Source organism: Spinacia oleracea, chromosome 3, assembly GCF_020520425.1.
Source record: "Spinacia oleracea cultivar Varoflay chromosome 3, BTI_SOV_V1, whole genome shotgun sequence".
NCBI classification, from domain to species: Eukaryota; Viridiplantae; Streptophyta; class Magnoliopsida; order Caryophyllales; family Amaranthaceae; genus Spinacia; species Spinacia oleracea.
The window spans coordinates 28,969,647-28,985,023 of record NC_079489.1 but is presented as its reverse complement, the minus strand read 5'-3'; the positions used below and the strand labels follow the sequence as shown (position 1 = coordinate 28,985,023).

Sequence of the window (15,377 nt, the reverse complement as noted above, 5' to 3'; positions counted from 1 at the left end):
AACAGATTCGTCCACTTCTATTGGACGGGGCGTCCACCCTCAGCGGACAGGCTCGCCCACCTTCAGCGGGCGGGGTCTGCGTCACTAACCACGCAGGTCCTTAGTCGCTGCAGCGATAACTTTTTCTGGTTTTTCCTTTTCCAAAAAATCAAAGGATTGGTTTTCCGTTTTCCCAAAAAAAAGCGATGTGCTGGATTTTCCTTCGTTTTACGTCCTATAAAAACAAGGGGGTTTTCTCGTTTAGCTAACCTTAAAAATGAGAATCTTTTAAAAACGTTTTACCTCGTGATTGGGCTTGGCCAGGCCTAGTTACACTTTATAGCTTTGATTTCGAAAACATCTTTAGATACTTCCAATGACAAAGTGAGGGAGTTTCTATACTATCGGTTAACAGATTCCAATGACACGTGAGGAATGTGTTAACACTTCAAGTGATGACCCCTTAAGTCAAATGTTATCACTCGGGGGCTCGTGAGACCCTCGCAAAACAGGTCACATACACCATGGCTTGTATGACGCACTCCGTCTAGTACTTTGACCATCGTCTCCTCTCGAGACTCAGTCAAAGTGGGGGCTAACTGTAGACACCTACTTTTGTCCCCATTCCCGAAAGGGAAGGTTCGATGATGAGAACATAAATATCCACTTGGCAACGCATCTCCTATAAAATAACGAATCTCAATCACCCTTTTCATTTCGGCCAAAACCGCTATTTATGGAAACCTGCTAAAAATAGTATCTACCGTAAAAGGTAGTTGTTAAAAGTGGTAAAGTCATAAAAGATAGAAACCTATCAGAATTAGGTGTTGCACTCCAACATAAATCCTAAAAGAGATAGAATTTGCAAAAGGAATTCTATTCCTGGTATAATTCGAAAGTAAGAGTTACGTATTAATTAAAATCCTAACGAACCTGGAATCCGTAACGGGCCCAGACGCATTCCGTCATAAATTTAATACGCACTAAAAGACTCGGATAAGTCTCAAAAGCTCCGCCTTCTAAGAGTCCAAATCTGACAAAGAACTCGGCCCAGATCCCATTTTCAACGCCTGGATCTGGGCGCCGAAATCTTCGGTGCCCAGCCCTGGGCGCTGAAAATGCCTGGGGCCGTGTCGTCTCCGAATTCTTTTTGGATTCGTATTCTAAAGATCTATCTTTCCACAAACTCTTTCCCTATAAACACAGCCTAAAAACCGACGTGAACACAACACACAATTCCATAACCTGAGTATTGACTCTAGCCTTAAGCCTAGCCTCACACTGCGAAATTGATCTGCCGTTCTATCACTAGTAGAAAAAACCTCATGTGCTTTGAGCCAAATGCTTGGGTTTTCCTATTCACCCAAGCACTTAATTGCAAATTTTACAAGTGCTTGGGTTTTAGTATTCACCCAAGCATTTTAATTACAAATTTTACAAGTGCTTGGGTTTTAGTATTCACCCTCAAGCACTTTGGACTTCATTCTTAGGTTAATTTGCTTTTCGGTGACATGAACTTTGGAATAATCTCAGGGCTTCTCCCCTCTGCATCTCCCTGATTCTTTCCCACGACAACCCACCTTACTCACCACCATCGTTGCTTCCCTCTTCTCTCCTGTGTCCCATCTTCTCTCCTCTCCAGCAGTCAAGACGCCGACTTGCTACTTAACACCGCCGACACCGACTTGATACTGCTTAACACCACCGACGCCGAGTTGCTACTGTTTAACACCGTCGACGCCACCGCCTCCTCTCCTGGGCAAATAATCATGTGCACCGCCACCGTCGCGGACTTGCCTCCTTCTTTACACCTCTAAGAGGTAGTTCATACATTATTCTCTTCTCTAATTCTAGGTTTTCTACCTATTATGTATTTTTGCAATTCAAATTAAATTTCTCACCATTTTGAATTGGAAAATATTTTTGTGATAAATATTAATTTTTCAGATTAATTCATATTGAATTTCTGTAATCAAAATAATTGAATTTTTGTAATTTTATCAAGCTCTATAATAATTTTACCAGCTTTTAGTTTTTCTGTTTTATTGCCTTTCTGGGGATGTGCAGGAACGCAGAGGTTCAGGACTGAGTTAAAGAAGACATTGTTGAGAGATGAAGATGCATTAGGGGATGAACTTGATCGGGTTGTAAATGTTTTCAACGAGGTGATTACAGCTCAACTGTCCTTATGGTGTTGTTTATTGTGTCTTACATTTTTATGTTCCCTTAAGGTGCTTAATGAGTTGCTTGACTAAACTTATTTGTGTGAATTTGTAGTTTGGTGTGGTAAAAACCTGACTATATTGGTTGTAGTTAGCAGGAACTGGTTTTGTTTGACATGTCTGATATTAGAGTGAGTTAGTTGGTAGTTGGGTTAGTTGAAGGTAGTTGCTAAATTGGTTAATTTTCTAGTTTGCCATGAAATTCTGTTAGCTTTAGGTTCGTTAATTATATAAAGAGAGGAAAAAGGCAAGGAATTTCATTCCTTTTCCAAATATTTTTGTAACGTTGTAGTCGGAAAGACTAGTCTGTTGGGAATTGGGATGAGATGGTTAGCATATTGGTGATCAAGGCCTAGTCCCGTCAGTTCTGCAATTTCCAACTTGCCTATTGTAATGTCATGGAGTTTCCTTATTGCTGTCAGAGTATTACTTCAAACATTCAAGCTGTAGAAAATTTTATGCAGAAAAACGGGGGTCACAGAACAGGTAGTGAAGTGTTGATATCTGCTGAAATTGAATCATCTCTTTTATGTTGGTTGATCTAAAACTCTGAAGTTATTACAACTTTATCACGTACATTATGAGTAATTGTGTAGCTATGCTGATTTTGTAGGATGTTACATTAACCAGTCAGAGGATTGATCATGATACATTGGAGATATGGGTATGCTAGCCCATGTAACTTCAAAGAGTCTTGTGCCCGATATTATTTTTCCGGGTTAATTTGCATTATCTTACCAAGTTACCTACGTACCAATTAGACGCATGTGTAAAACCAGTTGTTACTTATCCCCTTTGGTTTTGTTTATCATTACTGAAGTCAACTTGAATATCTTTTGTTCACTTGCTCTAAGTGATTTTTCATCGTGCAAACCATGTCTTCGCCTTGATGCAAATTAGAGACTGTCTACTGGAAGAGTGAACTAGTATTGAGATTCTAAGAAGCTTCTTTTTATTTTGATTTTCCTTTTCGGGTTTTTGCTGTGTTTTCTGTGTGTTTCTGCTCTGTTTGCTTCTGCTGCTGCTCTGTATGTTATTGTTTCTGCTTTTCTTCTGCTTCTGCTCTGTGTGTTGTTTTTTTTGCTTTGCTTCTTTTGTTTGCTCGACACTTGGATTGCAGGGTTCTCTTTGACAGCAACTTCACTGCTGAGGAACTTATAAAGAACGGTTCTTGTACTTCAAGCTGTTCTATACTGACTTCCAATGTTTCAAAAAGAGAGTTAGTAAAATGCATTGATGCATCATATACAGTAAGCTGATCTGTTGCCTTTGACTGTCTTGAATATGTTGTTACTTTGAATTCACTTTTGTTTACTTGCTTTATGTACATAAATTGGTTCTCATGAAGCAGTTTCAAGGACAAGTCTTCTTAACTTTTGGTTTGCTGTTGGGTGATGTTTTAGCTGCTAATGCAACATTCATACAAGGTCATTTGTGGGTTAGTAATCAATATCCTTCCCTTCTTAGCTTCACTTCTATAACTTTTTCTAATTAGTGGTTTTTGATTGAAGTTTGTACTATTAATAACTTCCATTTCCAACACACATACCCACACATTCACACCAACCTCCTATGTAACAACAGAAATGGCAAGTTGTGAAGGTCTGGAATCCTTGATACACCATTACTCTTGTTGTTGTAGAACTTCAATTACCATTACCACAATTCCTTAGCACTTACCAATTCCATTGTCAAAGAAATTACTTATTTTCCTCAAAGGCTAATTTCTTATTATATGAAACCAATTCTTAGTTTCTTAGTTCTTACCAATAATTTTCATCTAACTGAACGAGTAGGTACGAGTAGGTACTTCTGCTAGTGCACCTCTAACTAATACGAATTATGATGTTATGTTTCTGATCTACTTCTCTTCTAAGATCTACTTATGTTAATCCTAATATTCTGCCTTAACTCCAGGATTTTTTTAGCACCACTGATGAGGTCGAAGTCTTACGGAAATATACCTCAACCACATGTAATTTTATATTACTCTCAGCATGCTACAAATGGAGGTTTGCTCATAGCTGAAGCAACTGGATTTTCTGAAACTGCTCAAGGGTATGTTTTAGGCACCGATTTTGTATAAGACTGCAGATAACTCTGTTCTATTAGAAGACTTTGTGATGTGGATCAGTTTGAAAACTTGCAGACGACCCTGTCATCGACAAGAAATTCTCCTGCGAACTTAAATTGGTTTGACCTGTGCAGGTATCCAGACACACCTGGTATATGGACGAAAGAACAAGTTAAAGCCTGGAAACCTATTTTTTTTGCATGCTAAAGGTGGTGTATTTTTTTTGTCACCTGTGGCATGTTGGACGAGTTTCTAATCAAGGTAATCAACTTGAACCTTTTACTCGTAATGACTCATCATAATTTTGGGGTGTTTTGGAATATTGATTGAAACTGAAATTTAAGGTCTAGATTAAAAATTAGTAGCTTTACAGAATATATAGTTGTATGGTTTCCCTACAGATATATGGAGTTGTTTATTTTTGTCCGAAACACAATTAGAAATTCATAATAATTTGCTTGTTTTGTAAATACGACCTGTTAAGTTTTTTTTGGGAGAGAGGGAGTATCAAATTTTCTTTCTGGCTGGATTGCATATTCTCATAGACTCGTGATAGACTCGTGATATTTTTCATAGACTCGTGATATTTTTCATCTTTCTTAGTTTTTGGACTGTGCTAAGAGTAACCAATTTTTCATATTGCAAAAGATTTCCATCCAAAGCAGCAAGCTCTAATCTCATGCACCGATAAGCCTCTAAAACCTCAAGTTTGGGGAAATGACTCTGATACTTCACAACATTCAAACCCCAAGGCGGCTAAGAGAGGATGAGATACCTTTAGCTGTAAATGATTTCAGACTTGCTAGAAGGAATGCCATAGAAGCTGGTAAGTTTTTTCATGGCTTCTTAATTAGTTAATCAACTCCTATTCTAACGAACACAACGCCAAAAGCTCTTCTTAATGCTTTGAATTTGAATTTATATATATTTTCGTTTGCTTCTACCCCATGATTACCTAAAATTTCTGAGACTAAACTTGATGTCCAGGCTTTGACGGTGTTGAAATCCATGGAGATAATGGCTACCTCATCGATCAGTTTATGAAAGACCATGTTAATGATCGAACAGACAACTATAGTGGATATCTTGAGAACCGTTGCAGATATGCTCTAAAAGCAGTTGAGGCAATTGTAAAGGAGACTGGGGCAGATAGAGTTGGGTTTAATATTTCCCCCTTTACCTATTTTATGTAAATTTTGTGAATTACTATTGAATATAGTTTACTTTATATTTAAGATCGATATTATAGTCTTTTATTATTATATTGCAATCTTAATTTATTTGAATTTGGATTTATTTTTATGCACTGATTTAGTTTTAAAAAATAGGAGAAAATATATTTTTTTTTTATAAAAGCATGGACGCAAGTGCTTGGGGTTTTTATCAGAACCCAAACACTTGACAAATTAAGTGCTTGGGGTTTTATTTATAACCCAATCAAGTGCTTGGGGTTTTTCTTGTCACCCAAGCACTTGACATGTCAAGTGCTTGGGGTTTTTCTTATCACCCAAGCACTTGACATGTAGAGTGCTTGGGGTTTCTTATACCCCAAGCACTTAATTTGTCAAGTGCTTGGGGCCAACCCTAAGCATTTGAAATATTATTAAGTGCTTCACCTCCAAGTGATGGGGGCATAATCACCAGCACTTGAGGGCATTTTCCCCCAAGCACTTGAGGTTTTTTCTACTAGTGGCAATCGACCCAAAAGTCGAACAGAACGCGTCCTGCCCCTTGTAGCTGATGATTTAAGCCTAAATACTGGAACACTGCTTAGAAACCCGATATTCTTTAAATAAAAGGAGAAATAGCAAAGCCAAGTGGTTAACTCTCAATCTCTGCCCTGCGGGTGTACGTTGAGCGATCCCCACACCAGGGATCACAAGGGAACTTATGGCCGTCGTGGTCGAACATAATTGCACTCCCTTTATGTCACGATAACCGGGTTTTGTCAGTTTTTCTCATTGTCGTTAAAAACTGAATGGCGAATCCTATATTACTAGTCGATTGGGTGTAAACTCACAGGAAATCTAACTACACTTGATCTAACGATGTCACGCCCACGAGGGACGAGGTCATGCATTAGCCTCGTGCTTTTTCGACCCCCTCACAGGTACATATGACAATTGGATGACAAAACATCTTCCTCAATCAAATGTTGGAAGAAACTATGTACATGGCATGTCATAGGATTTGTGGACCCAAATAAATGCTTGAAAGGAAAACTAGCTTATGAAATCTAAGTACAGATTTAAGCAAGCAATTGGGAATTGGAACTATATTTTAGTGAAGCTAATAAGTATTTTAGTTTCATAAAATGTATATGATTCTTATATATGTATAAGAAGTTTAGTGGGAGTACATAAAACTTAATTGGTCCTATGTGTATCACACATTCACACACATATCTCTCTATTGTAAAATAACATTCAAATGCTAAATGACTTAGATTTGAAATTACGGATTTTTCATGAAATACCCCCGCATTTTGGCCAAATTCACCAAATGTCCCTCGACTTTCAGAAATTCATAAAATACCCCTATTCCAATACTTAATGCACGAAGTACCCTTATGACGTCATCAACCCTAATTAATCCAATAAACCCACCCATGAACCCATTTTCCCCCTAATTACTTTTTCTTTTCTCTCACCCCCTTCTTTATTCCCTTCCCTCCATGGAAGTTACCTTGCTGCTACTATGTCCTTCATCTTCGTCGAACCCGCAGCCCAAACACAACCAAATCACCTCCTCCAAAATCCCATAAACTACCAAATCGTCGGAATTTGATTTTCCCCTTACTCCCTCTCCCCTTCTCTCATTCTCCCTGTTCTTTCGTATCCCCTCCTCTTTGCTCTTAGATAAAGTGATATCCACAACAACTTAATTGATCAATAACCACCATGATAATCTCCAGCTCTTGTTATATTTCGAAATTTGTAGAAACAAATCAGCAATTCAAGATGAACAAGGTATTTGCTGACGATATGGAATCATCAAATTAAAACTTTCGTCGGCGAAAAAAATGGGTTTGAATTGAAAATTCAGAGAAAAATGCTTGAATTGAAAAGATAACTACAACTCAAACATAAATTCAGGGAAATCTGGAACAAATTAAGAGAAAATTGAAGAGATTAAAAAAAATGAAGAACAACTTCAGAGAAACTGATCGAGTAAACAATCAGAAAAATCGGAGCAACGACCTGATGAACGCGAAATTCAGAGAAAATGGAAGGGAAAAATAATTAGAAATTAAGCTGAATCTGGTATGAGTATCTGGACCTCATTACTCTCCTTGATTTTGCCTTCAATTTGATTTTTGGATTTCAATAAAATCATTAATTAATTCGTGAATCTGGGTTGCTTGATTTTTGGATTTCAATAGCAGTGCTGGTGGTTATTAGGGTGGCAGGAGGCGGAGGGAGAGAAGAAATGAAACGATGGGCGTGGTGGTGTAGAAATCTGCAATCTAGGTTGCTCGATTTTTGAAGGATTAATGGAATAAGGAAGGGGAAGAGGTCTGGTGATTAAAGGAAGAAGGAAGGGGAGAGAAAAGAAAAACAAATGGGTGAGTTAGTGGGTTAATGGATGGGTTATGTTAGTGGGTGGGTTGATTAGGGGTGTTAATTAGGGATTAGGTGGGTGAATTACACGTTAAGTTGTTGATTATAAGGTTGATGACGTCATTAAGTATATTTGGTGTATTAAGTTTTGAAATAGGGGTACTTCGTGTATTAAGTATTAAAAGAGGGGTATTTTATGAATTTCTGAAAGTCGAGGGGCATTTGGTGAATTTTACCAAAATTCGAGGGTATTTCATGAAAAATCCGTTGAAATTATTCATCAATGATGGACCAAGGCGAAACTTAGTACATACTGGGTATTAATATCTATTTACAAAGATATTATAATATTGTTTTAGATTTAGTAATGGCATTTAGTAAATCAAACACGAAAGACTCCATTGGAGACATTCGACTCATATGAATAAATCTAAGTAAAGAATGTTTGAACTGTGTATAAGCATTTACTAAGTTAAACATCAAAGAATCTAAATGAGATTCTTAACCTATATTATCACTACAAGAATTTGTATCTTTAACGACAAACTAATTATGACGGGTCAAAAATCACGTCGCAAAAGCCTTTTGCGATGGGGCTAACAACCAAACAAACACGGAAATAACCGTCGCAAATGTCTTTTACGACGGGTTAACAACGAGATTTTCTATTAACGACGGCCCCCTTTTATGACGGGTTCGCCACAGAAAATCCCGTCGTTAATCAACGATTAATGACCTTTTGCGACGGGATTTCCCGTCGTTAAAAGTACAATTTTTTGTAGTGTATATATCAAAGAATTTAGCTAGATTCAGTATCTACTGAAACTGAATGAGCTAAAGTTACATGAATAGAATTCAATTGGGAGTTATTCTGCAAAAGAATTTATCATGTATGATATAATATGAGGATCTCCAAAATGTATCGTATGGCTTTAAGCATGACGAAGACATACCAATCTCTATTAGTCTAAGTAAAGATCAACTAGATTGAGATCAAGAAAAACTTATGGTACTTGAAAAGGTACATAGGATTAGTTCTTGATTCAAGGAAATAAAGATATGCTAAATATTGATGCTACACGCATAAACATTGGCATAGGATCAAGAAAGATCCCTTTGGAGTTAACCATTGGCAAGAACGAGCTACACGCATAGTGTTTTGAAATGGAAACATGGATTAAAGACCATAAGTTGTTGCGTGGGAAATTAAATATAAATTTCTATGTTCTAAGATTCAGCTGGGAAGTCTTCCACATATCCGTGAGCTGCTTGGATAAGTAAATCCAAACAAAGCATCAATAACAACCTAAACAGTTGAAGTAAAAGTATTATTGCCTAAGAAGCAAAAAAACGGGCTTGTTTATGTTAAAGAGTTCTTCACTGAACTTGGGTGAATCACATGTCTGCTGACTTGATGGTTCCTCATTGCAAAATGCGTAGAACCACTATTGTAGCAAGAAAGACTAGATCAAAAAATAAACATACTCAAAAGATCTTATCATCCTATCTCAAAGAACATTCGATGAAAAGGATATTAAGATTAGTAAAGCATGATAACTAAACATATGCAACAAGTAAGAAGCAACACTCACATTGTAGCACTGGAAATCAAGCATAGCTTTGAATTCCATGAACTATTTTAAAGATGGGTTTGAGGCCCATGGTTGTAAAACATTAGGGTTGAACATTTATCATATATGAAATGTATTTTCATATTCCATTTAATCTTGGTTTAGTATTAAATGATGAGTCCCTTCAATTTGACGATGTATTCAAGATAGACTGTCAGGACCAGTCCTGTGACTAAGAAATGTATATCAAGTGAACTTGAATGTCAAAAGTTGAAAATGGTCCCAAATATGGATGCATAGAAAACGCTAGACGACTAGAATGCAAGATGACTAGTAGTTTGAAGGAAATAATGCCCTTGGTCCAAGTATGCATTCTATGTTAAGTCTAATAAATGCGGTTCAGTATTAATTAACAAGTTAATAATTCAGTGAGATCAAGTGAGCTGAATGCCTAGCTAGAGGCCGCTTCAGTTCAAGTGGAATTAATGATATTAATCCACAGCTTACTCTTGACTGAACCCGTAGGGTCACACAAATAGTACGTAAATGGATCATGTATTTAATGGCATTAAATACTCTATCTATGGATATTCGGAATCGACGGATCTTGTTTTCAGTGGGAGCTGAGATCGTCACAAGCAAGAAATAAATACTCTGGAAACGATGATATTGCCGGAAACGGAAATATGGATCGTATCGGAAATATAAATATTATCCAAGTCGTAGATGTTGCCGTTAACGGAAACATGGTACGTATCGGAAAATATTATCGAAAATGGAAATATTGCCGAAATCGGAAATATTGCCGGAAACGGAAATATTGTCAGAATCGGAAATATTACCGGAATCGGAAAATAATTCCGGAAACGGAAATATTAAATATTTGTTCGAAACGGAAATTAATTCCGGAATCGGAAATAATAAATATTGTTCGTATCGGAAATGAATTCCGGAATCGGGAATTTAATCGGAAGCGTATCGTACGAATTAGCATCGGACGAGGCCCGCTAGACGAAGGCCCAGCACGAAGCCAGGCCATCGCCCAGCGAGCCGCACGCACCAACGCACGCCTCGACCAGGCCCAGCCAAGGGCGCGCGCGCGCGAGAGCACAACAGCGTGGGTTGTGCGCCTGTCGTGGGCCGCAAGGCTTGCGCGGGTGCACGGCTTGTGCAATGCTTGTGCGGGAAATCCTAATCCTATTAGGATTTGTGCAAAGATTAAAATCCTAATCCGATTAGATTTGTTTTGTTATTTAGAGTCCTAATAAAGTTCTAACTAGCAAATCCACATCCTAGTAGGATTACAATTCCTTTTCCATACTCCTATAAATAGGTGCCTAGGGTCACAATTTATGGGTACGATTGAAGTATTCAAAGGGTAAGTTTTTGAAATAAAAATCAGCCATACATTTGCAAACACTAGCCGAAATTCCTAAGCACCTTAAGGGCGATTCTAGTTGGTCTAACTTGAGGCGGATCCGGACGTACTGTGGACTATCTACGGAGGGACGACATTTGGAGTCCTAAAGACTTGTTCTTGTTCGGTTCGAGCGCAGCTAGGGAAGGCACGCTACAACATGTATGCATCTATTCTATGCTAAATGATTATGTGTAAATAATATGCTTTCCTGGCTTTATGGTTTTTCCGCATGATTTATGAATTGTCATATGTATCATAACCTAACAGTGGTATCACGAGCCTCTTATTATTTTCATAATCTAAATTTAATAAACATGGTTAAATATTACAAATTTGCAAGAATTAAAAGGGGTGATTAATTTTCGTAATTGTTAATTAATTGCAAATTGCGTTTATTTAATTATACGTACGCAGTTTCTCGGCAGTTTTTTCGTTACTCATCCAAATCGAGTGATTTTTGTGTCAATTCCACATGTAAAAGGCATTCTAAAATTTTGACAAAAATTTTTTTTTTTCGGCCGAACCCAGAATTCTCAAATTCGAAGCCTAACTATGACTTTTCGGAGGTTTTAGTTTTTCGAATGCAAAATTTCGTAAATTTAAGATGTTAAATTAAATATTTGCGATTCTTGTTGTTAAATCTTGAATTTTTGATTGACCTACTGTATATGTTTAACAAGTTTGAATGCCTAGCCTTGTTAATTATGCAATCTAATTTGTAATTATGATTAATTTGTTGAAAATTGGAATAATTTAGAATTAATTTGATTTTCATAATTAGTTATAATTTAATTAGATACCTATGATTAAAAACCACCATAAAAATTGTAAATTTATGTTAAATTTTAAATTTTTATGACCTAGACTCGAATCCATGTTAATCGGAAATCAATTAAATAATAAATTTTCGATTTTTCGCCCTAAAATTATGAAATTAATATGATTTATTAATTTGTCATTAATTTTGAAAATAAAATTTTTAATTTTTATGCGATTCGCTCATATAACTTGCACGCACAAAGCAATGGACGCTACGTGTTACCCTTAAGGGGTGTTGTATAGTGCGGGCATGCGACGACGAGCAAGGGAGCTCGTCGCCCATGCGGTACGAATGCAGCGAGCAAGGGCATGGTGCACGAGCACAAGGCAGCAACCCTGCCTTGTGTCGTGGGCTGTGTGCAATGGGCGCATGGGCAAGGGCGAGAACAAGGCACGAGCAGTCGCGTATGGGCAGCAAGCGAGCTGCGCCACAGCGGGCACTGCCTCGCGCAAGCGTGCGACGAGCGCTGCGCCCAGCGATGGTGAGCAGCGAACGCGTGCGACGAGCGCTGCGCCCAGTGATGGTGAGCAGCGTGCTTGTTGCGACGAGCGCTGGCGCGCGCCTTGCGATGGTGAGCAGCAGCGATGCGACGCAGCGCATGGGCTGCGCGCACATGGCCAGCGATGGCTGTGTGCGTGTGGCCCATGGCTGTGCGTTGCGTGGGGTTGTTGCGTTACGATTAGATCGTTTTAAAATTTTAATTTGAAATTTCAGTTTTCGTAATTTTAATTAATTTTAAAATTAATAATTTAAATTGTTTTCTTGGATTTTAATTTTGAATATTATAATTGTAATAAATTTTATTTATTCTAATTATTTTACTAAAATTAAAATCATGAATTAATTTAAATACGACTGAAAATAAATTAAATTTGTGGATTCAATTATAAATTTATATGAGCTTTAAATTTTAATTAAATTTGTATGTTTCCGGTTAGACTAGAAATACATTTTTATGTTTAAAATTAGTAAAGCATATGAATTTATTGGTTTACGTGGGAGCCCGTTTAGTCATAAACTCTTGATTAGGTCTACAAATCCTTAAGGCTAAATCAACTTGATTAGAATTAATAAGGACTGAATAATTTATAGATTATTGGTGCCCTTGATTAATTGCTGCAAATGTTTATGTGATGCATAATGTGTTTTACTAACCAGCTATGTGGGCCATTCATGATAATGAATGGGTGAATGGTATATATTGTATATGTACTGTTTTGCAGGTTATGAAATGACTAGTATGGCCCAAATAGGATAGAAAATATGGTCTGCGTACCATTAATTTGAATGTAATTGGTCTAAAGTACCAAAATTGTTTTTCAATTCAAATATGGTCTGCGTACCATTAAATAGTTGTAATTAGTTTAATTATAGCTTATCCTATTTGAAGAAAATGGTGCCTCCCACGGAGATTTTCAAGACGGACTTTGAAGTTGAAGCTTCAAGATGAAGTCGGGCCATACTAGATCACATTTATCTTATGCATGTTTTAAGTTATTTATTGCCCCTTTAAATATGTCTTAAATATGCATGAGATCAAAGCTTGATTATGTTGCATGATTAAGGATTTTAGTTCACTTAAAATCTAACCAACATAGTAAGAGCCTTAAGTTCCAAACTTAAAAATTGAGTTAAAAGGTGCCATGCCAAAATATACACTTGCTTGGATATCCTTTACATCAATCTAGTAATAGTTTTCGCTCAGCGAGGTGTTACTTATTGGTCCTAAAGGGGCAAGGTACACAAATAATTGTGAGTACATGTTAGTTTTGGTGAAACTCAACGATATAAGTAAGGAGTCCTTTTATGTCGTGGAAAAATCGATAGGTTTACCTAATAAGTTCTTAGACGTACCTATCAACCAAGAGTAGTTTCTAGACTATTAGCAAAAGGCTTTTGCTTACCTAAGATGTTTTAGGATTAAGTCGACAAACTGTGCTTAATTCTTCAATGATTTTAGGGTCTTGGAATCATTTTATTCACACCTGCCGGAACACATAATTCGAATAAAATGCAAATGACTTGTTTAAATTGCATGATTGCTTTCATTTTCAAGTTATTATTCATGATAAATGTTTAGACTTTGCATGCTTCAATGTATGTTTTAATTATTGTTTATAATTAAATATCTTGCACTGCAATAAATCCTTTTAGAAAGGTAACAGTAAATTTCCTCGATTGGTAGTGAATTCAAGAACGATTCACGGAAATGAGAGAAAATGAGCGATTTAAAATGTACGTTTCTTTTAGCGACTTTTATGGTTGTTTTCGAGTATCAAAGTCGAATGGCAAACCGATTGGTGCTTGTGAATTCAAAATACAATGTAGTTTTGAGATCATAAAGCATTGAGTTTAAACATTCAGCTTTACCAATGGTTAACAACCTAATATCTTTGTCCATTTAATTCTCGAATGAGTCTAGTCCCTAGACATTCGAATAGATTGATGCTTAGAGAACTTTAGAAGCTTCTGGTAAGATCATCTAGTTGAAACAGAATATTCAACATAAATAAAAATGGTAAGAACTCTGTTGGAATGACATCGGACATGTCTAACAAAGTATAAAAGTCAACACTATAGAATTCAATTCTTAAGACTATAAGAAAGGGTACAAGAAATAGGAAAACAAGGAACAAATGAAAGGAATTTACGATTCCGTTTCTACCTATAAGTTTATGTTTAAAGAGAAGTGACCTAGCAATCAAACTTCCTTGGTATCATATACCACTTGAGGTTCTTACTTCGGTAATAACTCAAACAATTGAAGCTAGGATACACTAATGACCTACAAGTGGGAAATGAAGCATGGCAATGCTTACATTAGTTGTAGGGTCATCTAGTTTGTTTTAAGTCCTTTCAAGGCTGAAACTTAATGGCTATTTTGTTCCATAATCAACATACCTAAATTTATGTTTTCAAACACATAAAGACTCACATTCAAGAAAAACAAAAACAATGTTTGTTTGTTTATTTGAATGAAATGGTCACTGACGGGTTGAGTCAATATGCTTGATTAAAACAAACAACTCTTTAAAGAACTTTACTAGGTTCAAATCAACCCCTTGATTTGAGTTCCACTAATCTTTGGCATTGTTGCTTAGACCATATCAATAAGTTAACATTCAAAAGCTCTATTTTGATGGACTTTTGAAAGTTCATTGATTTCTAAATCAATTTAAGACAACTAGTCTTACTTGTTGAAAGTAACAAAAGATATGAACTATTGTTAGGACTCCTAGACAATAGAGTTCAAAGCTAAAGAAAGATTTTATGACTTTATTATTTCACATGGATTTGAGTGAATATAGGTTTATTTACTCAAATGTGATATAAGTTGAATCTGTTTGGCTAGTTCAAAGATTCAGAAGTATAAAATCCACTTGGCAAGAAATCATAAAGATCTAGGTTAGATCATGTTGATGATTACTTGAGACCAAATATGATCATCAATGATTGTGTGTTGTAATTTCACAATCTAGGTCCATAAGATATGGCATATCTTAGTTGGAATAATCGAAGTCAATTAGTACTTGATTTGATTAATGAAGAATCATAAAGACTTTTCCTATAATTTCTAAAACAAAATGCTCAACTACCACCAAACTAAACCAAATTCGTCAAAGCTATTGAAAAGTAATTTCAGAATAACTTTTCATAAAATATATCTAGAGAGTTGCAAAACTCAGTGGGAGCTTAGTGTTTGTCATTCGACAAACTAAGGCCCAAATATA

The 15,377-nt window shown here is 36.5% G+C and overlaps 1 pseudogene; it reads left to right on the top strand.

The window, feature by feature from the left end:
* Positions 1-1,428: 1,428 nt before the first annotated feature.
* Positions 1,429-5,561, top strand: LOC110796467 (putative 12-oxophytodienoate reductase 11; annotated as a pseudogene).
* The last annotated feature ends 9,816 nt before the right edge of the window (positions 5,562-15,377 follow it).